Genomic DNA, 21,911 nt, shown 5'->3' with positions numbered 1-21,911 from the left:
CCAGGATGCATGGTGTGGGATCAGCATCAACGAAGGAGACAGGCTTGCGGTCTGTCTTCCCTGGTGTTCAGTGTTCCCGTGTTCTGAAGATGTTTGTGGTTTCCAGTAGGGTCGTGTCGCCCTGTGGGCTGGAGGAGGGCATGTAGGACGAGGCTTTCAAGGGTTTGAGCGTTTCCTTAGGGGTCAGGGCCGCGAACATTCAAGATGGGAGCTGCCTGAGACGTGGCTGGGAATGTGGACTAGTTTCCGCCGTGGGGATCTGACATGGGTCATGGTGGCTGAAGCCCACCACTTCCTGTGGTGGGCATTCCCACGGGTCAATGGAAAGTGATTAGGCCTAGTTGGCGAGAAGTGGCACGTGGGCCCACGTTCGTTAGCCCCTTGAGTGTTTTCAGACTGCATCTTGGCAGCAGACAGCTGCCGGTCGGTGTCGGCCCGACCATGGGAGTTCCCTTGCTTCCGGAAGTGCTGCGAGTGACCCCAAATGCCCATCAGATATACTGGTAGCTGACAGAGTCTCGAGGTGCATGTCGATGTCACAGCCAAGGCCCGGAGGCAGGTCTCGTCGAGGCTTTGTGTTTTGGTCAGAAGGCGTGGCTGTAGGAGAGCGGGAGTCCGTGGACTATTTCAACAGCCCCTGGGGGTCAAAGTGTGCCTGCGGCCTCTTAAAGCTGACAGGGTTTTTTCTCCTTTTAGTTAGGGGTCTAACCACGGTGCTGTGTATAAACTGTTTCTTTTATTGTTGGACTCCTCTTCACAGGGCCATAGGGACACACAGAGACCAAGACGCGTATGCAGCGGCACACAGAGAAACCCACAAGCACGTCCGCATGCGTAGTCACAGTCACACATGCGCACACGCGTGAACACACACATACAGCCTCTCAGACACCGGCCAACATATGTGCCTAACTTCCTGCAGTCGTACTATCAGACATGCAGTCAATTCTCGGTAAGGGTTAGAGGTCCTTGGGAAGCAGTTTCAGAGCTCAAGGCCAGGTAACTGTTTTTATGGATCATGTCCTGTGAGGACACCGGTCCACTTATGAAGCCTCGGTGATTTCTGTCCACTTCTCAGGTGCAGTTGCTGGGAAAGGCTGGCCGTCGGCACAAACAAGAAGACCTTCGTGTGCTCTGATGACTGGAGGTGCTAAGAAGAACTGGAAAAAGTGAGGCGGGCCCGTGTCCCCGAGCGTGGTCGTGGATAACTCAGGATGGTAGGTATTCAAGCACCCCAAGATGTGCCGTTAGATATTAGGTTTTCCTCAGACGGGCCCAATGGCTGCAAGAGTGGATTGATTGTTCCCCTTGCTGAGTGGCCTGAGGGCTGTGGATTCTCCAGGCTTTTGGGGTAGCCCAGGCTCATGGCTCCTGTACAGTGTCCCGTGCAGACCCCGGTTGTGTTCTGCAGCGTCCCAGCATGTGCTTGGATTGATGATGACACCCTTGCATGCATTCCTTGGAAAATCTGAGCCAAATAAGTGAGAACACTCTACCGTCTCGTCATCGAAACTGAGGTTCAGCACGTTTCCTCTCTCAGGGGGAGAGGACAGTTAGGAATGAGGGCCAGCGTCTTCCGCTGACATGCATGCAAACACCACCAAGGACTCCAGTATTGGAGGGGCTCCTGTCTGAGGGTTGACCGTGTCTGCACATAAGCTGTGTTATCTGTGAATCCCGGGTCCCTGCTGAATGGCTGTTGAGGGAATGCGAGTGGGCAGGCTCTCCTGCTGGTCTTAAGAGTCAGAGTGTGTGCTGGTCTAGGCCCAGTTAGCTTGCAGTTGGGAGGTGAGTTTTGGCCAGGATCACGCTTCGTGCATGCCATTTTGGGGGTTGATTCTGGAAGCCAAAATGAGCAAGCGTCCCTGGTTGGTGCCTGGAACCTCAGGCCAGGCCTGTGGCCCTCCCTGTTCTTGCGTTTTTCACGGTGAGCTTCTTGAGTGCCTAGTGAGGCTGGAGCAATGGGCGGGGGTGAGCTCGGTTGGGCATCGGCGGAAAGGGGCTGATGGATTAGGCCTCGCTGCTGCCCTTGTTTGCTTCTCTACTTTAACTCCCGGCACAGTGTTGATGCCAAGTGGGTCATCGTGGAGTGGGGAGAGGAATGAGTGCTGAATTTAAACCTGCGTGGATCACTGATGGCCCGTACAGGAAGGGAAGGGAAGATGAGGACATGTCCTTTGTGATGTCGTGGAATAGGCTATCATAATTGTGTTGCAGGTGCTGGCCTCGGCTTCCCAAGGATGTGTCATGTTCGTGATGGGCTGGCATCAGCTGCCTATGGACGGGATGGCTTTGGCAGTTCAAGTGGATGAGGTGAGGTAGGTAAACTGTGTAGAGTTGGAATCCCATTGCCATGGGAAAGACACCCAAAGGGTGTCTTGCCAGACGTAAAGAGGATTGACATGGTGACGCGTCTCTGCTGGCCTCCTTGGAGGATGTTTAGTTATGCGAACATCCCCTTTGGCCTAATCGTTCCGTTGTTTGGGAATGTGCAAAGCGAAAGTGCTTCTCCCGGGGGGGCATGACTCGGCTTGCGAACAGCCAGAGGTTTACCTGGAGCAGTCCGTTGTGGGGACAGAGGTGGGGGCACTGTTGCGACGCCAGGCGCACTGTCGTGGACAGCCACTGTGCCCTTTCAAGTTTCCAGGTCCCCTCGTGTGGCAAAGGTTTTCCGTTGAAAGTCTGTCTGTGGTCGTCGGGGACAGTGCCTTTGATCACTGTGAGTGCCTCGGTAGTGTCGCCGTGGCAGTGGAGGAATTGCCAGGATGCGTGGGGTGGGGTGGGCATCATCAAAGCAGACAGGCTTGCGGTGTGTCTTCCCTGCTGTTCAGTGTCTCCGTGTTCACATGATGTCTGTGGCTTCAAGTAGAGTCGAGTCGCCCTGCAGGCAGGAGGAGGGCACTTAGGACGAGGCTGTGTAGCGTTTGAGCGTTTCCTCAGTGGTCAGGGCCGCAAAGCCTACCAGTTGGAAGCTTGCCTATACGTGGCCAGGAAGGTGGCCTAATTTCCGCTGTGGGGTTCCAACCTGTGTCATGGTTGCTGAAGCCCAACACTTCCCATTGAGGGCATTCCCACGGGGTCATGGAAAGTGATTTGGTCTAGTTGGCGAGATGAGGCACTTGGGCCGAAGTCCGTTAACCCCTTGAGAAGTGCCAGGCTGCATCTTGCCTGTCGGCAACTGCAGGTCGGTGTCAGCCTGCCTATGGGAGGTTACCTTGCTTCCGGGAGCACTGGGAGTGACCCCAAGGGCACATCAGATGTGGTGGTAGGTGGCAGGATCTCCAGGTCCACATAGGTGTGACACCCACGGCCGGGAGGGAGGTCTCGTCCAGTCTTTGTGCTTTGGTCAGAAGGCGTGGCTGTGGGAGAGCGGGAGTCTGTGGCCTATTTTGACAGCCTGGGGTTCAAAGTTCGCATGCGGCCTCATGAAGCTGACAGGGGTCTTTCTCCTTTCAGTTGGGGGTCCAACCAGGGTGCTGTGTATAAACTATGACGTTTACTGTTAGAGGCGTCTGCAGAGGGCCACAGGGACACCCAGAGACCAAGACGCGTGTTTAGCGGCACACATAGGTATCCACAAACGCATCCTCGTGCACAGTCACAGTCACACTCGCCCACACGTGTGAATACACATATACAGCGTCTCACACACCGAGCAATGTACGTGCGTAACTTCCTTCAGTCGTGCTGTGAGACACACAGTCAGTTTTCGGTAAGGGATAGTGGTACTTGGGAAGCAGGTTCCAGGCTCACGCCCAGGTTAAGTGTTCCCAAAAATCATGTTCTCTGAGGACCCTTGTGCAATTCAGAAACCTGCCTGACTTCTGTCCACTTCTCAGGTGCAGTTGCAGAGTAAGGCTGGCTGTCGGCAAAGAGAAGAAGACCTTCGCGTTGTCTGATGACTGGATGTGCTAAGGAGAACTGGACAAAGTGGGGCGGGTGCACGTTGCCGAGCAAGGCTGTGGATATCTCAGGATGGTAGGCATTCACCCATACTAAGATGTGGCATTGGATATTAGGATTTCCACAGATGGGCCCAATGGTTGCAAGAGTGGATTGATTGTTGGTCTTGCTGAGTGGCGTGAGGACTGTGGATTCCCCAGGCAGTTGGAGTACTTCCAGGTCATGGCTCCTCTGCAGAGACCCACGGCCTTCCCTTTTGTGTTCTGCAGCGTCCCAGCATGTGCTTGGATCGATGATGACACCCTTGTATGCATTCCTTGGAAAATCTGAACAAAATGAGTGAGAATGCTCTACCGTCTCCTCATCGAAACTGAGGTCCAGCACGTTTCCTGTCTCGGGAGTATGGGACAGTTAGGAGTGAGGGCCAACGTCCCCTGCTGACAGGCATGCAAACCCCACTAAGGGCTCCAGCATTGGAGGGGCTCCTGTCTGAGGGTCGACCATGTCTGCCCATAAGCTGGGTCATCTATGAATCCCCGGTCCCTGCTAAAAGGCCGTTGAGGGAATGCAAGAGGGCAGGCTTTCCTGCTAGTCTTCAGGGTCGGAGTGTGTTCTGGTATAGACCCAGTAAGCTTGCAGCTTGGAGAGGTGATTTTTGGACAGGATCACACTTTGTGCATGCCGCTTCCGAGGTTGATTATGGAAGCCAACATGAGCAAGCTTCCCTGGTTGGAGCCTGGAGCCTCAGGCCAGGCCTGTGGCCCTCTCTGTTGTTGTGTTTCGTGCAGTGAGGTTCTTGACTGCCCCGCGTGGCTGGAGCCGTGGGCGGGCATGGGCTGGAGTTGGGCGATGGCGGAAGGGGGCTGATGGTTTAGGCCTCAGTGCTGCCCCTGTCAGCTCCTCTGCTGAAGTTGCCGGCACACTGTTGGCGCTAAGTGGATCTTCGTGGAGTGGGGTGTGGATCGAGTGAAGCATTTCAGCCTGGGTGGTGGCTGCTGGCCTGGAGAGAAAGGTAAGGTATCATGAGGAAAGGTCCTGTGTGATGTCGTGGGATGGGTTGTCATCATTGGGTTGCAGGCGCTGGCCTCGGCTTCCCAAGAATGTGTCTTGTTCGTGATGGGCTGGCCTAAGCTGCCTATGGAGCGGATGGCTTTGGCAGTTCAAGTGGGTGAGTTGAGGTAGGTAAGCTGTGTAGAGCTGCGATCCCATTGCCCGAGGAATGACACCCAAAGGGTGTCTTGCGGGAAGTAGAGAAGATCGACATGGTGAGGCGTCTGTGCCGGCCTCCTTGCAGGTAGTTGAGTTATGCGAACATCCCCTTTGGCCGCTTTGTTCCCTTGTTTGGCAATGTGTAAAGCGAAAGTGTTTCTCCCGTGGGGGAATGACGTGACCGGCCGGTGTAGCACGCAGGCCTTTCGAACAGCCAGAGGTTTATCTGGAGCAGTCCATTGGTGGGGCAGAGATGGGGGCCCCATTGCCATGCCTGCTGTGCTGCCGTGGCCAGCCACTGTTCCCTTTCAGGCTTCCAAGTTCCCTCGCATGGCAGAGGTCTTCCATTGAAAGTTTGTCTGTGGTCCTCGGGGACCATGCCTTTGATCACTGTGAGTTACTCGGTAGTGTCACTGTGGCAGTGGAGAATTTCCAGGATGCATGGTGTGGGATCAGCATCAACGAAGGAGACAGGCTTGCGGTCTGTCTTCCCTGGTGTTCAGTGTTCCCGTGTTCTGAAGATGTTTGTGGTTTCCAGTAGGGTCGTGTCGCCCTGTGGGCTGGAGGAGGGCATGTAGGACGAGGCTTTCAAGGGTTTGAGCGTTTCCTTAGGGGTCAGGGCCGCGAACATTCAAGATGGGAGCTGCCTGAGACGTGGCTGGGAATGTGGACTAGTTTCCGCCGTGGGGATCTGACATGGGTCATGGTGGCTGAAGCCCACCACTTCCTGTGGTGAGCATTCCCACGGGTCAATGGAAAGTGATTAGGCCTAGTTGGCGAGAAGTGGCACGTGGGCCCACGTTCGTTAGCCCCTTGAGTGTTTTCAGACTGCATCTTGGCAGCAGACAGCTGCCGGTCGGTGTCGGCCCGACCATGGGAGTTCCCTTGCTTCCGGAAGTGCTGCGAGTGACCCCAAATGCCCATCAGATATACTGGTAGCTGACAGAGTCTCGAGGTGCATGTCGATGTCACAGCCAAGGCCCGGAGGCAGGTCTCGTCGAGGCTTTGTGTTTTGGTCAGAAGGCGTGGCTGTAGGAGAGCGGGAGTCCGTGGACTATTTCAACAGCCCCTGGGGGTCAAAGTGTGCCTGCGGCCTCTTAAAGCTGACAGGGTTTTTTCTCCTTTTAGTTAGGGGTCTAACCACGGTGCTGTGTATAAACTGTTTCTTTTATTGTTGGACTCCTCTTCACAGGGCCATAGGGACACACAGAGACCAAGACGCGTATGCAGCGGCACACAGAGAAACCCACAAGCACGTCCGCATGCGTAGTCACAGTCACACATGCGCACACGCGTGAACACACACATACAGCCTCTCAGACACCGGCCAACATATGTGCCTAACTTCCTGCAGTCGTACTATCAGACATGCAGTCAATTCTCGGTAAGGGTTAGAGGTCCTTGGGAAGCAGTTTCAGAGCTCAAGGCCAGGTAAATGTTTTTATGGATCATGTCCTGTGAGGACACCGGTCCACTTATGAAGCCTCGGTGATTTCTGTCCACTTCTCAGGTGCAGTTGCTGGGAAAGGCTGGCCGTCGACACAAACAAGACCTTCGTGTGCTCTGATGACTGGAGGTGCTAAGAAGAACTGGCAAAAGTGAGGCGGGCCCATGTCCCCGAGCGTGGTCGTGGATAACTCAGGATGGTAGGTATTCAAGCACCCCAAGATGTGCCGTTAGATATTAGGTTTTCCTCAGACGGGCCCAATGGCTGCAAGAGTGGATTGATTGTTCCCCTTGCTGAGTGGCCTGAGGGCTGTGGATTCTCCAGGCTTTTGGGGTAGCCCAGGCTCATGGCTCCTGTACAGTGTCCCGCGCAGACCCCGGTTGTGTTCTGCAGCGTCCCAGCATGTGCTTGGATTGATGATGACACCCTTGCATGCATTCCTTGGAAAATCTGAGCCAAATAAGTGAGAACACTCTACCGTCTCGTCATCGAAACTGAGGTTCAGCACGTTTCCTCTCTCAGGGGGAGAGGACAGTTAGGAATGAGGGCCAGCGTCTTCCGCTGACATGCATGCAAACACCACCAAGGACTCCAGTATTGGAGGGGCTCCTGTCTGAGGGTTGACCGTGTCTGCACATAAGCTGTGTTATCTGTGAATCCCGGGTCCCTGCTGAATGGCTGTTGAGGGAATGCGAGGGGGCAGGCTCTCCTGCTGGTCTTAAGAGTCAGAGTGTGTGCTGGTCTAGGCCCAGTTAGCTTGCAGTTGGGAGGTGAGTTTTGGCCAGGATCACGCTTCGTGCATGCCATTTTGGGGGTTGATTCTGGAAGCCAAAATGAGCAAGCGTCCCTGGTTGGTGCCTGGAACCTCAGGCCAGGCCTGTGGCCCTCCCTGTTCTTGCGTTTTTCACGGTGAGCTTCTTGAGTGCCTAGTGAGGCTGGAGCAATGGGCGGGGGTGAGCTCGGTTGGGCATCGGCGGAAAGGGGCTGATGGATTAGGCCTCGCTGCTGCCCTTGTTTGCTTCTCTACTTTAACTCCCGGCACAGTGTTGATGCCAAGTGGGTCATCGTGGAGTGGGGAGAGGAATGAGTGCTGAATTTAAACCTGCGTGGATCACTGATGGCCCGTACAGGAAGGGAAGGGAAGATGAGGACATGTCCTTTGTGATGTCGTGGAATAGGCTATCATAATTGGGTTGCAGGTGCTGGCCTCGGCTTCCCAAGGATGTGTCATGTTCGTGATGGGCTGGCATCAGCTGCCTATGGACGGGATGGCTTTGGCAGTTCAAGTGGATGAGGTGAGGTAGGTAAACTGTGTAGAGTTGGAATCCCATTGCCATGGGAAAGACACCCAAAGGGTGTCTTGCGAGACGTAAAGAGGATTGACATGGTGACGCGTCTCTGCTGGCCTCCTTGGAGGATGTTTAGTTATGCGAACATCCCCTTTGGCCTAATCGTTCCGTTGTTTGGGAATGTGCAAAGCGAAAGTGCTTCTCCCGGGGGGGCATGACTCGGCTTGCAAACAGCCAGAGGTTTACCTGGAGCCGTCCGTTGTGGGGACAGAGGTGGGGGCACTGTTGCGACGCCAGGCGCACTGTCGTGGACAGCCACTGTGCCCTTTCAAGTTTCCAGGTCCCCTCGTGTGGCAAAGGTTTTCCGTTGAAAGTCTGTCTGTGGTCGTCGGGGACAGTGCCTTTGATCACTGTGAGTGCCTCGGTAGTGTCGCCGTGGCAGTGGAGGAATTGCCAGGATGCGTGGGGTGGGGTGGGCATCATCAAAGCAGACAGGCTTGCGGTGTGTCTTCCCTGCTGTTCAGTGTCTCCGTGTTCACATGATGTCTGTGGCTTCAAGTAGAGTCGAGTTGCCCTGCAGGCAGGAGGAGGGCACTTAGGACGAGGCTGTGTAGCGTTTGAGCGTTTCCTCAGTGGTCAGGGCCGCAAAGCCTACCAGTTGGAAGCTTGCCTATACGTGGCCAGGAAGGTGGCCTAATTTCCGCTGTGGGGTTCCAACCTGTGTCATGGTTGCTGAAGCCCAACACTTCCCATTGAGGGCATTCCCACGGGGTCATGGAAAGTGATTTGGTCTAGTTGGCGAGATGAGGCACTTGGGCCGAAGTCCGTTAACCCCTTGAGAAGTGCCAGGCTGCATCTTGCCTGTCGGCAACTGCAGGTCGGTGTCAGCCTGCCTATGGGAGGTTACCTTGCTTCCGGGAGCACTGGGAGTGACCCCAAGGGCACATCAGATGTGGTGGTAGGTGGCAGGATCTCCAGGTCCACATAGGTGTGACACCCACGGCCGGGAGGGAGGTCTCGCCCAGTCTTTGTGCTTTGGTCAGAAGGCGTGGCTGTGGGAGAGCGGGAGTCTGTGGCCTATTTTGACAGCCTGGGGTTCAAAGTTCGCATGCGGCCTCATGAAGCTGACAGGGGTCTTTCTCCTTTCAGTTGGGGGTCCAACCAGGGTGCTGTGTATAAACTATGACGTTTACTGTTAGAGGCGTCTGCAGAGGGCCACAGGGACACCCAGAGACCAAGACGCGTGTTTAGCGGCACACATAGGTATCCACAAACGCATCCTCGTGCACAGTCACAGTCACACTCGCCCACACGTGTGAATACACATATACAGCGTCTCACACACCGAGCAATGTACGTGCGTAACTTCCTTCAGTCGTGCTGTGAGACACACAGTCAGTTTTCGGTAAGGGATAGTGGTACTTGGGAAGCAGGTTCCAGGCTCACGCCCAGGTTAAGTGTTCCCAAAAATCATGTTCTCTGAGGACCCTTGTGCAATTCAGAAACCTGCCTGACTTCTGTCCACTTCTCAGGTGCAGTTGCAGAGTAAGGCTGGCTGTCGGCAAAGAGAAGAAGACCTTCGCGTTGTCTGATGACTGGATGTGCTAAGGAGAACTGGACAAAGTGGGGCGGGTGCACGTTGCCGAGCAAGGCTGTGGATATCTCAGGATGGTAGGCATTCACCCATACTAAGATGTGCCATTGGATATTAGGATTTCCACAGATGGGCCCAATGGTTGCAAGAGTGGATTGATTGTTGGTCTTGCTGAGTGGCCTGAGGACTGTGGATTCCCCAGGCAGTTGGAGTACTTCCAGGTCATGGCTCCTCTGCAGAGACCCATGGCCTTCCCTTTTGTGTTCTGCAGCGTCCCAGCATGTGCTTGGATCGATGATGACACCCTTGTATGCATTCCTTGGAAAATCTGAACAAAATGAGTGAGAACGCTCTACCGTCTCCTCATCGAAACTGAGGTCCAGCACGTTTCCTGTCTCGGGAGTATGGGACAGTTAGGAGTGAGGGCCAACGTCCCCTGCTGACAGGCATGCAAACCCCACTAAGGGCTCCAGCATTGGAGGGGCTCCTGTCTGAGGGTCGACCATGTCTGCCCATAAGCTGGGTCATCTATGAATCCCCGGTCCCTGCTAAAAGGCCGTTGAGGGAATGCAAGAGGGCAGGCTTTCCTGCTAGTCTTCAGGGTCGGAGTGTGTTCTGGTATAGACCCAGTAAGCTTGCAGCTTGGAGAGGTGATTTTTGGACAGGATCACACTTTGTGCATGCCGCTTCCGAGGTTGATTATGGAAGCCAACATGAGCAAGCTTCCCTGGTTGGAGCCTGGAGCCTCAGGCCAGGCCTGTGGCCCTCTCTGTTGTTGTGTTTCGTGCAGTGAGGTTCTTGACTGCCCCGCGTGGCTGGAGCCGTGGGCGGGCATGGGCTGGAGTTGGGCGATGGCGGAAGGGGGCTGATGGTTTAGGCCTCAGTGCTGCCCCTGTCAGCTCCTCTGCTGAAGTTGCCGGCACACTGTTGGCGCTAAGTGGATCTTCGTGGAGTGGGGTGTGGATCGAGTGAAGCATTTCAGCCTGGGTGGTGGCTGCTGGCCTGGAGAGAAAGGTAAGGTATCATGAGGAAAGGTCCTGTGTGATGTCGTGGGATGGGTTGTCATCATTGGGTTGCAGGCGCTGGCCTCGGCTTCCCAAGAATGTGTCTTGTTCGTGATGGGCTGGCCTAAGCTGCCTATGGAGCGGATGGCTTTGGCAGTTCAAGTGGGTGAGTTGAGGTAGGTAAGCTGTGTAGAGCTGCGATCCCATTGCCCGAGGAATGACACCCAAAGGGTGTCTTGCGGGAAGTAGAGAAGATCGACATGGTGAGGCGTCTGTGCCGGCCTCCTTGCAGGTAGTTGAGTTATGCGAACATCCCCTTTGGCCGCTTTGTTCCCTTGTTTGGCAATGTGTAAAGCGAAAGTGTTTCTCCCGTGGGGGAATGACGTGACCGGCCGGTGTAGCACGCAGGCCTTTCGAACAGCCAGAGGTTTATCTGGAGCAGTCCATTGGTGGGGCAGAGATGGGGGCCCCATTGCCATGCCTGCTGTGCTGCCGTGGCCAGCCACTGTTCCCTTTCAGGCTTCCAAGTTCCCTCGCATGGCAGAGGTCTTCCATTGAAAGTTTGTCTGTGGTCCTCGGGGACCATGCCTTTGATCACTGTGAGTTACTCGGTAGTGTCACTGTGGCAGTGGAGAATTTCCAGGATGCATGGTGTGGGATCAGCATCAACCAAGGAGACAGGCTTGCGGTCTGTCTTCCCTGGTGTTCAGTGTTCCCGTGTTCTGAAGATGTTTGTGGTTTCCAGTAGGGTCGTGTCGCCCTGTGGGCTGGAGGAGGGCATGTAGGACGAGGCTTTCAAGGGTTTGAGCGTTTCCTTAGGGGTCAGGGCCGCGAACATTCAAGATGGGAGCTGCCTGAGACGTGGCTGGGAATGTGGACTAGTTTCCGCCGTGGGGATCTGACATGGGTCATGGTGGCTGAAGCCCACCACTTCCTGTGGTGGGCATTCCCACGGGTCAATGGAAAGTGATTAGGCCTAGTTGGCGAGAAGTGGCACGTGGGCCCACGTTCGTTAGCCCCTTGAGTGTTTTCAGACTGCATCTTGGCAGCAGACAGCTGCCGGTCGGTGTCGGCCCGACCATGGGAGTTCCCTTGCTTCCGGAAGTGCTGCGAGTGACCCCAAATGCCCATCAGATATACTGGTAGCTGACAGAGTCTCGAGGTGCATGTCGATGTCACAGCCAAGGCCCGGAGGCAGGTCTCGTCGAGGCTTTGTGTTTTGGTCAGAAGGCGTGGCTGTAGGAGAGCGGGAGTCCGTGGACTATTTCAACAGCCCCTGGGGGTCAAAGTGTGCCTGCGGCCTCTTAAAGCTGACAGGGTTTTTTCTCCTTTTAGTTAGGGGTCTAACCACGGTGCTGTGTATAAACTGTTTCTTTTATTGTTGGACTCCTCTTCACAGGGCCATAGGGACACACAGAGACCAAGACGCGTATGCAGCGGCACACAGAGAAACCCACAAGCACGTCCGCATGCGTAGTCACAGTCACACATGCGCACACGCGTGAACACACACATACAGCCTCTCAGACACCGGCCAACATATGTGCCTAACTTCCTGCAGTCGTACTATCAGACATGCAGTCAATTCTCGGTAAGGGTTAGAGGTCCTTGGGAAGCAGTTTCAGAGCTCAAGGCCAGGTAACTGTTTTTATGGATCATGTCCTGTGAGGACACCAGTCCACTTATGAAGCCTCGGTGATTTCTGTCCACTTCTCAGGTGCAGTTGCTGGGAAAGGCTGGCCGTCGGCACAAACAAGAAGACCTTCGTGTGCTCTGATGACTGGAGGTGCTAAGAAGAACTGGAAAAAGTGAGGCGGGCCCATGTCCCCGAGCGTGGTCGTGGATAACTCAGGATGGTAGGTATTCAAGCACCCCAAGATGTGCCGTTAGATATTAGGTTTTCCTCAGACGGGCCCAATGGCTGCAAGAGTGGATTGATTGTTCCCCTTGCTGAGTGGCCTGAGGGCTGTGGATTCTCCAGGCTTTTGGGGTAGCCCAGGCTCATGGCTCCTGTACAGTGTCCCGTGCAGACCCCGGTTGTGTTCTGCAGCGTCCCAGCATGTGCTTGGATTGATGATGACACCCTTGCATGCATTCCTTGGAAAATCTGAGCCAAATAAGTGAGAACACTCTACCGTCTCGTCATCGAAACTGAGGTTCAGCACGTTTCCTCTCTCAGGGGGAGAGGACAGTTAGGAATGAGGGCCAGCGTCTTCCGCTGACATGCATGCAAACACCACCAAGGACTCCAGTATTGGAGGGGCTCCTGTCTGAGGGTTGACCGTGTCTGCACATAAGCTGTGTTATCTGTGAATCCCGGGTCCCTGCTGAATGGCTGTTGAGGGAATGCGAGGGGGCAGGCTCTCCTGCTGGTCTTAAGAGTCAGAGTGTGTGCTGGTCTAGGCCCAGTTAGCTTGCAGTTGGGAGGTGAGTTTTGGCCAGGATCACGCTTCGTGCATGCCATTTTGGGGGTTGATTCTGGAAGCCAAAATGAGCAAGCGTCCCTGGTTGGTGCCTGGAACCTCAGGCCAGGCCTGTGGCCCTCCCTGTTCTTGCGTTTTTCACGGTGAGCTTCTTGAGTGCCTAGTGAGGCTGGAGCAATGGGCGGGGGTGAGCTCGGTTGGGCATCGGCGGAAAGGGGCTGATGGATTAGGCCTCGCTGCTGCCCTTGTTTGCTTCTCTACTTTAACTCCCGGCACAGTGTTGATGCCAAGTGGGTCATCGTGGAGTGGGGAGAGGAATGAGTGCTGAATTTAAACCTGCGTGGATCACTGATGGCCCGTACAGGAAGGGAAGGGAAGATGAGGACATGTCCTTTGTGATGTCGTGGAATAGGCTATCATAATTGGGTTGCAGGTGCTGGCCTCGGCTTCCCAAGGATGTGTCATGTTCGTGATGGGCTGGCATCAGCTGCCTATGGACGGGATGGCTTTGGCAGTTCAAGTGGATGAGGTGAGGTAGGTAACCTGTGTAGAGTTGGAATCCCATTGCCATGGGAAAGACACCCAAAGGGTGTCTTGCGAGACGTAAAGAGGATTGACATGGTGACGCGTCTCTGCTGGCCTCCTTGGAGGATGTTTAGTTATGCGAACATCCCCTTTGGCCTAATCGTTCCGTTGTTTGGGAATGTGCAAAGCGAAAGTGCTTCTCCCGGGGGGGCATGACTCGGCTTGCGAACAGCCAGAGGTTTACCTGGAGCAGTCCGTTGTGGGGACAGAGGTGGGGGCACTGTTGCGACGCCAGGCGCACTGTCGTGGACAGCCACTGTGCCCTTTCAAGTTTCCAGGTCCCCTCGTGTGGCAAAGGTTTTCCGTTGAAAGTCTGTCTGTGGTCGTCGGGGACAGTGCCTTTGATCACTGTGAGTGCCTCGGTAGTGTCGCCGTGGCAGTGGAGGAATTGCCAGGATGCGTGGGGTGGGGTGGGCATCATCAAAGCAGACAGGCTTGCGGTGTGTCTTCCCTGCTGTTCAGTGTCTCCGTGTTCACATGATGTCTGTGGCTTCAAGTAGAGTCGAGTCGCCCTGCAGGCAGGAGGAGGGCACTTAGGACGAGGCTGTGTAGCGTTTGAGCGTTTCCTCAGTGGTCAGGGCCGCAAAGCCTACCAGTTGGAAGCTTGCCTATACGTGGCCAGGAAGGTGGCCTAATTTCCGCTGTGGGGTTCCAACCTGTGTCATGGTTGCTGAAGCCCAACACTTCCCATTGAGGGCATTCCCACGGGGTCATGGAAAGTGATTTGGTCTAGTTGGCGAGATGAGGCACTTGGGCCGAAGTCCGTTAACCCCTTGAGAAGTGCCAGGCTGCATCTTGCCTGTCGGCAACTGCAGGTCGGTGTCAGCCTGCCTATGGGAGGTTACCTTGCTTCCGGGAGCACTGGGAGTGACCCCAAGGGCACATCAGATGTGGTGGTAGGTGGCAGGATCTCCAGGTCCACATAGGTGTGACACCCACGGCCGGGAGGGAGGTCTCGTCCAGTCTTTGTGCTTTGGTCAGAAGGCGTGGCTGTGGGAGAGCGGGAGTCTGTGGCCTATTTTGACAGCCTGGGGTTCAAAGTTCGCATGCGGCCTCATGAAGCTGACAGGGGTCTTTCTCCTTTCAGTTGGGGGTCCAACCAGGGTGCTGTGTATAAACTATGACGTTTACTGTTAGAGGCGTCTGCAGAGGGCCACAGGGACACCCAGAGACCAAGACGCGTGTTTAGCGGCACACATAGGTATCCACAAACGCATCCTCATGCACAGTCACAGTCACACTCGCCCACACGTGTGAATACACATATACAGCGTCTCACACACCGAGCAATGTACGTGCGTAACTTCCTTCAGTCGTGCTGTGAGACACACAGTCAGTTTTCGGTAAGGGATAGTGGTACTTGGGAAGCAGGTTCCAGGCTCACGCCCAGGTTAAGTGTTCCCAAAAATCATGTTCTCTGAGGACCCTTGTGCAATTCAGAAACCTGCCTGACTTCTGTCCACTTCTCAGGTGCAGTTGCAGAGTAAGGCCTGCTGTCGGCAAAGAGAAGAAGACCTTCGCGTTGTCTGATGACTGGATGTGCTAAGGAGAACTGGACAAAGTGGGGCGGGTGCACGTTGCCGAGCAAGGCTGTGGATATCTCAGGATGGTAGGCATTCACCCATACTAAGATGTGGCATTGGATATTAGGATTTCCACAGATGGGCCCAATGGTTGCAAGAGTGGATTGATTGTTGGTCTTGCTGAGTGGCCTGAGGACTGTGGATTCCCCAGGCAGTTGGAGTACTTCCAGGTCATGGCTCCTCTGCAGAGACCCATGGCCTTCCCTTTTGTGTTCTGCAGCGTCCCAGCATGTGCTTGGATCGATGATGACACCCTTGTATGCATTCCTTGGAAAATCTGAACAAAATGAGTGAGAATGCTCTACCGTCTCCTCATCGAAACTGAGGTCCAGCACGTTTCCTGTCTCGGGAGTATGGGACAGTTAGGAGTGAGGGCCAACGTCCCCTGCTGACAGGCATGCAAACCCCACTAAGGGCTCCAGCATTGGAGGGGCTCCTGTCTGAGGGTCGACCATGTCTGCCCATAAGCTGGGTCATCTATGAATCCCCGGTCCCTGCTAAAAGGCCGTTGAGGGAATGCAAGAGGGCAGGCTTTCCTGCTAGTCTTCAGGGTCGGAGTGTGTTCTGGTATAGACCCAGTAAGCTTGCAGCTTGGAGAGGTGATTTTTGGACAGGATCACACTTTGTGCATGCCGCTTCCGAGGTTGATTATGGAAGCCAACATGAGCAAGCTTCCCTGGTTGGAGCCTGGAGCCTCAGGCCAGGCCTGTGGCCCTCTCTGTTGTTGTGTTTCGTGCAGTGAGGTTCTTGACTGCCCCGCGTGGCTGGAGCCGTGGGCGGGCATGGGCTGGAGTTGGGCGATGGCGGAAGGGGGCTGATGGTTTAGGCCTCAGTGCTGCCCCTGTCAGCTCCTCTGCTGAAGTTGCCGGCACACTGTTGGCGCTAAGTGGATCTTCGTGGAGTGGGGTGTGGATCGAGTGAAGCATTTCAGCCTGGGTGGTGGCTGCTGGCCTGGAGAGAAAGGTAAGGTATCATGAGGAAAGGTCCTGTGTGATGTCGTGGGATGGGTTGTCATCATTGGGTTGCAGGCGCTGGCCTCGGCTTCCCAAGAATGTGTCTTGTTCGTGATGGGCTGGCCTAAGCTGCCTATGGAGCGGATGGCTTTGGCAGTTCAAGTGGGTGAGTTGAGGTAGGTAAGCTGTGTAGAGCTGCGATCCCATTGCCCGAGGAATGACACCCAAAGGGTGTCTTGCGGGAAGTAGAGAAGATCGACATGGTGAGGCGTCTGTGCCGGCCTCCTTGCAGGTAGTTGAGTTATGCGAACATCCCCTTTGGCCGCTTTGTTCCCTTGTTTGGCAATGTGTAAAGCGAAAGTGTTTCTCCCGTGGGGGAATGACGTGACCGGCCGGTGTAGCACGCAGGCCTTTCGAACAGCCAGAGGTTTATCTGGAGCAGTCCATTGGTGGGGCAGAGATGGGGGCCCCATTGCCATGCCTGCTGTGCTGCCGTGGCCAGCCACTGTTCCCTTTCAGGCTTCCAAGTTCCCTCGCATGGCAGAGGTCTTCCATTGAAAGTTTGTCTGTGGTCCTCGGGGACCATGCCTTTGATCACTGTGAGTTACTCGGTAGTGTCACTGTGGCAGTGGAGAATTTCCAGGATGCATGGTGTGGGATCAGCATCAACGAAGGAGACAGGCTTGCGGTCTGTCTTCCCTGGTGTTCAGTGTTCCCGTGTTCTGAAGATGTTTGTGGTTTCCAGTAGGGTCGTGTCGCCCTGTGGGCTGGAGGAGGGCATGTAGGACGAGGCTTTCAAGGGTTTGAGCGTTTCCTTAGGGGTCAGGGCCGCGAACATTCAAGATGGGAGCTGCCTGAGACGTGGCTGGGAATGTGGACTAGTTTCCACCGTGGGGATCTGACATGGGTCATGGTGGCTGAAGCCCACCACTTCCTGTGGTGAGCATTCCCACGGGTCAATGGAAAGTGATTAGGCCTAGTTGGCGAGAAGTGGCACGTGGGCCCACGTTCGTTAGCCCCTTGAGTGTTTTCAGACTGCATCTTGGCAGCAGACAGCTGCCGGTCGGTGTCGGCCCGACCATGGGAGTTCCCTTGCTTCCGGAAGTGCTGCGAGTGACCCCAAATGCCCATCAGATATACTGGTAGCTGACAGAGTCTCGAGGTGCATGTCGATGTCACAGCCAAGGCCCGGAGGCAGGTCTCGTCGAGGCTTTGTGTTTTGGTCAGAAGGCGTGGCTGTAGGAGAGCGGGAGTCCGTGGACTATTTCAACAGCCCCTGGGGGTCAAAGTGTGCCTGCGGCCTCTTAAAGCTGACAGGGTTTTTTCTCCTTTTAGTTAGGGGTCTAACCACGGTGCTGTGTATAAACTGTTTCTTTTATTGTTGGACTCCTCTTCACAGGGCCATAGGGACACACAGAGACCAAGACGCGTATGCAGCGGCACACAGAGAAACCCACAAGCACGTCCGCATGCGTAGTCACAGTCACACATGCGCACACGCGTGAACACACACATACAGCCTCTCAGACACCGGCCAACATATGTGCCTAACTTCCTGCAGTCGTACTATCAGACATGCAGTCAATTCTCGGTAAGGGTTAGAGGTCCTTGGGAAGCAGTTTCAGAGCTCAAGGCCAGGTAAATGTTTTTATGGATCATGTCCTGTGAGGACACCGGTCCACTTATGAAGCCTCGGTGATTTCTGTCCACTTCTCAGGTGCAGTTGCTGGGAAAGGCTGGCCGTCGACACAAACAAGACCTTCGTGTGCTCTGATGACTGGAGGTGCTAAGAAGAACTGGCAAAAGTGAGGCGGGCCCATGTCCCCGAGCGTGGTCGTGGATAACTCAGGATGGTAGGTATTCAAGCACCCCAAGATGTGCCGTTAGATATTAGGTTTTCCTCAGACGGGCCCAATGGCTGCAAGAGTGGATTGATTGTTCCCCTTGCTGAGTGGCCTGAGGGCTGTGGATTCTCCAGGCTTTTGGGGTAGCCCAGGCTCATGGCTCCTGTACAGTGTCCCGCGCAGACCCCGGTTGTGTTCTGCAGCGTCCCAGCATGTGCTTGGATTGATGATGACACCCTTGCATGCATTCCTTGGAAAATCTGAGCCAAATAAGTGAGAACACTCTACCGTCTCGTCATCGAAACTGAGGTTCAGCACGTTTCCTCTCTCAGGGGGAGAGGACAGTTAGGAATGAGGGCCAGCGTCTTCCGCTGACATGCATGCAAACACCACCAAGGACTCCAGTATTGGAGGGGCTCCTGTCTGAGGGTTGACCGTGTCTGCACATAAGCTGTGTTATCTGTGAATCCCGGGTCCCTGCTGAATGGCTGTTGAGGGAATGCGAGGGGGCAGGCTCTCCTGCTGGTCTTAAGAGTCAGAGTGTGTGCTGGTCTAGGCCCAGTTAGCTTGCAGTTGGGAGGTGAGTTTTGGCCAGGATCACGCTTCGTGCATGCCATTTTGGGGGTTGATTCTGGAAGCCAAAATGAGCAAGCGTCCCTGGTTGGTGCCTGGAACCTCAGGCCAGGCCTGTGGCCCTCCCTGTTCTTGCGTTTTTCACGGTGAGCTTCTTGAGTGCCTAGTGAGGCTGGAGCAATGGGCGGGGGTGAGCTCGGTTGGGCATCGGCGGAAAGGGGCTGATGGATTAGGCCTCGCTGCTGCCCTTGTTTGCTTCTCTACTTTAACTCCCGGCACAGTGTTGATGCCAAGTGGGTCATCGTGGAGTGGGGAGAGGAATGAGTGCTGAATTTAAACCTGCGTGGATCACTGATGGCCCGTACAGGAAGGGAAGGGAAGATGAGGACATGTCCTTTGTGATGTCGTGGAATAGGCTATCATAATTGGGTTGCAGGTGCTGGCCTCGGCTTCCCAAGGATGTGTCATGTTCGTGATGGGCTGGCATCAGCTGCCTATGGACGGGATGGCTTTGGCAGTTCAAGTGGATGAGGTGAGGTAGGTAAACTGTGTAGAGTTGGAATCCCATTGCCATGGGAAAGACACCCAAAGGGTGTCTTGCGAGACGTAAAGAGGATTGACATGGTGACGCGTCTCTGCTGGCCTCCTTGGAGGATGTTTAGTTATGCGAACATCCCCTTTGGCCTAATCGTTCCGTTGTTTGGGAATGTGCAAAGCGAAAGTGCTTCTCCCGGGGGGGCATGACTCGGCTTGCGAACAGCCAGAGGTTTACCTGGAGCCGTCCGTTGTGGGGACAGAGGTGGGGGCACTGTTGCGACGCCAGGCGCACTGTCGTGGACAGCCACTGTGCCCTTTCAAGTTTCCAGGTCCCCTCGTGTGGCAAAGGTTTTCCGTTGAAAGTCTGTCTGTGGTCGTCGGGGACAGTGCCTTTGATCACTGTGAGTGCCTCGGTAGTGTCGCCGTGGCAGTGGAGGAATTGCCAGGATGCGTGGGGTGGGGTGGGCATCATCAAAGCAGACAGGCTTGCGGTGTGTCTTCCCTGCTGTTCAGTGTCTCCGTGTTCACATGATGTCTGTGGCTTCAAGTAGAGTCGAGTTGCCCTGCAGGCAGGAGGAGGGCACTTAGGACGAGGCTGTGTAGCGTTTGAGCGTTTCCTCAGTGGTCAGGGCCGCAAAGCCTACCAGTTGGAAGCTTGCCTATACGTGGCCAGGAAGGTGGCCTAATTTCCGCTGTGGGGTTCCAACCTGTGTCATGGTTGCTGAAGCCCAACACTTCCCATTGAGGGCATTCCCACGGGGTCATGGAAAGTGATTTGGTCTAGTTGGCGAGATGAGGCACTTGGGCCGAAGTCCGTTAACCCCTTGAGAAGTGCCAGGCTGCATCTTGCCTGTCGGCAACTGCAGGTCGGTGTCAGCCTGCCTATGGGAGGTTACCTTGCTTCCGGGAGCACTGGGAGTGACCCCAAGGGCACATCAGATGTGGTGGTAGGTGGCAGGATCTCCAGGTCCACATAGGTGTGACACCCACGGCCGGGAGGGAGGTCTCGCCCAGTCTTTGTGCTTTGGTCAGAAGGCGTGGCTGTGGGAGAGCGGGAGTCTGTGGCCTATTTTGACAGCCTGGGGTTCAAAGTTCGCATGCGGCCTCATGAAGCTGACAGGGGTCTTTCTCCTTTCAGTTGGGGGTCCAACCAGGGTGCTGTGTATAAACTATGACGTTTACTGTTAGAGGCGTCTGCAGAGGGCCACAGGGACACCCAGAGACCAAGACGCGTGTTTAGCGGCACACATAGGTATCCACAAACGCATCCTCGTGCACAGTCACAGTCACACTCGCCCACACGTGTGAATACACATATACAGCGTCTCACACACCGAGCAATGTACGTGCGTAACTTCCTTCAGTCGTGCTGTGAGACACACAGTCAGTTTTCGGTAAGGGATAGTGGTACTTGGGAAGCAGGTTCCAGGCTCACGCCCAGGTTAAGTGTTCCCAAAAATCATGTTCTCTGAGGACCCTTGTGCAATTCAGAAACCTGCCTGACTTCTGTCCACTTCTCAGGTGCAGTTGCAGAGTAAGGCTGGCTGTCGGCAAAGAGAAGAAGACCTTCGCGTTGTCTGATGACTGGATGTGCTAAGGAGAACTGGACAAAGTGGGGCGGGTGCACGTTGCCGAGCAAGGCTGTGGATATCTCAGGATGGTAGGCATTCACCCATACTAAGATGTGCCATTGGATATTAGGATTTCCACAGATGGGCCCAATGGTTGCAAGAGTGGATTGATTGTTGGTCTTGCTGAGTGGCCTGAGGACTGTGGATTCCCCAGGCAGTTGGAGTACTTCCAGGTCATGGCTCCTCTGCAGAGACCCATGGCCTTCCCTTTTGTGTTCTGCAGCGTCCCAGCATGTGCTTGGATCGATGATGACACCCTTGTATGCATTCCTTGGAAAATCTGAACAAAATGAGTGAGAACGCTCTACCGTCTCCTCATCGAAACTGAGGTCCAGCACGTTTCCTGTCTCGGGAGTATGGGACAGTTAGGAGTGAGGGCCAACGTCCCCTGCTGACAGGCATGCAAACCCCACTAAGGGCTCCAGCATTGGAGGGGCTCCTGTCTGAGGGTCGACCATGTCTGCCCATAAGCTGGGTCATCTATGAATCCCCGGTCCCTGCTAAAAGGCCGTTGAGGGAATGCAAGAGGGCAGGCTTTCCTGCTAGTCTTCAGGGTCGGAGTGTGTTCTGGTATAGACCCAGTAAGCTTGCAGCTTGGAGAGGTGATTTTTGGACAGGATCACACTTTGTGCATGCCGCTTCCGAGGTTGATTATGGAAGCCAACATGAGCAAGCTTCCCTGGTTGGAGCCTGGAGCCTCAGGCCAGGCCTGTGGCCCTCTCTGTTGTTGTGTTTCGTGCAGTGAGGTTCTTGACTGCCCCGCGTGGCTGGAGCCGTGGGCGGGCATGGGCTGGAGTTGGGCGATGGCGGAAGGGGGCTGATGGTTTAGGCCTCAGTGCTGCCCCTGTCAGCTCCTCTGCTGAAGTTGCCGGCACACTGTTGGCGCTAAGTGGATCTTCGTGGAGTGGGGTGTGGATCGAGTGAAGCATTTCAGCCTGGGTGGTGGCTGCTGGCCTGGAGAGAAAGGTAAGGTATCATGAGGAAAGGTCCTGTGTGATGTCGTGGGATGGGTTGTCATCATTGGGTTGCAGGCGCTGGCCTCGGCTTCCCAAGAATGTGTCTTGTTCGTGATGGGCTGGCCTAAGCTGCCTATGGAGCGGATGGCTTTGGCAGTTCAAGTGGGTGAGTTGAGGTAGGTAAGCTGTGTAGAGCTGCGATCCCATTGCCCGAGGAATGACACCCAAAGGGTGTCTTGCGGGAAGTAGAGAAGATCGACATGGTGAGGCGTCTGTGCCGGCCTCCTTGCAGGTAGTTGAGTTATGCGAACATCCCCTTTGGCCGCTTTGTTCCCTTGTTTGGCAATGTGTAAAGCGAAAGTGTTTCTCCCGTGGGGGAA

General features: G+C 55.0%; 8 non-coding genes across 8 annotated transcripts; all 8 read left to right on the top strand.

Annotated features, from left to right (window-relative positions):
• The first annotated feature begins 1,428 nt into the window (after positions 1 to 1,428).
• LOC132361170 (small nucleolar RNA SNORD116) lies at positions 1,429 to 1,521 on the top strand. Its single transcript, XR_009501480.1, has one exon. It is a non-coding gene; the product is annotated as a small nucleolar RNA SNORD116 (small nucleolar RNA).
• Positions 1,522 to 4,189: 2,668 nt separating this feature from the next.
• On the top strand, positions 4,190 to 4,282 carry LOC132361736 (small nucleolar RNA SNORD116). Its single transcript, XR_009502005.1, has one exon. It is a non-coding gene; the product is annotated as a small nucleolar RNA SNORD116 (small nucleolar RNA).
• Positions 4,283 to 6,969: 2,687 nt separating this feature from the next.
• On the top strand, positions 6,970 to 7,062 carry LOC132361169 (small nucleolar RNA SNORD116). The gene has a single exon (XR_009501479.1). It is a non-coding gene; the product is annotated as a small nucleolar RNA SNORD116 (small nucleolar RNA).
• A 2,668-nt stretch (positions 7,063 to 9,730) lies between these two features.
• On the top strand, positions 9,731 to 9,823 carry LOC132361708 (small nucleolar RNA SNORD116). Its single transcript, XR_009501978.1, has one exon. It is a non-coding gene; the product is annotated as a small nucleolar RNA SNORD116 (small nucleolar RNA).
• Positions 9,824 to 12,513: 2,690 nt separating this feature from the next.
• On the top strand, positions 12,514 to 12,606 carry LOC132361168 (small nucleolar RNA SNORD116). Its single transcript, XR_009501478.1, has one exon. It is a non-coding gene; the product is annotated as a small nucleolar RNA SNORD116 (small nucleolar RNA).
• Positions 12,607 to 15,274: 2,668 nt separating this feature from the next.
• On the top strand, positions 15,275 to 15,367 carry LOC132361735 (small nucleolar RNA SNORD116). Its single transcript, XR_009502004.1, has one exon. It is a non-coding gene; the product is annotated as a small nucleolar RNA SNORD116 (small nucleolar RNA).
• Positions 15,368 to 18,054: 2,687 nt separating this feature from the next.
• On the top strand, positions 18,055 to 18,147 carry LOC132361166 (small nucleolar RNA SNORD116). Its single transcript, XR_009501477.1, has one exon. It is a non-coding gene; the product is annotated as a small nucleolar RNA SNORD116 (small nucleolar RNA).
• Positions 18,148 to 20,815: 2,668 nt separating this feature from the next.
• On the top strand, positions 20,816 to 20,908 carry LOC132361707 (small nucleolar RNA SNORD116). The gene has a single exon (XR_009501977.1). It is a non-coding gene; the product is annotated as a small nucleolar RNA SNORD116 (small nucleolar RNA).
• Positions 20,909 to 21,911: the final 1,003 nt, after the last annotated feature.

Source organism: Balaenoptera ricei, chromosome 2, assembly GCF_028023285.1.
Source record: "Balaenoptera ricei isolate mBalRic1 chromosome 2, mBalRic1.hap2, whole genome shotgun sequence".
In the NCBI taxonomy this organism is placed as follows: Eukaryota; Metazoa; Chordata; class Mammalia; order Artiodactyla; family Balaenopteridae; genus Balaenoptera; species Balaenoptera ricei.
The sequence above is the reverse complement of the archived record's forward strand: the minus strand, read 5'-3'. Positions and strand labels throughout refer to the sequence as shown.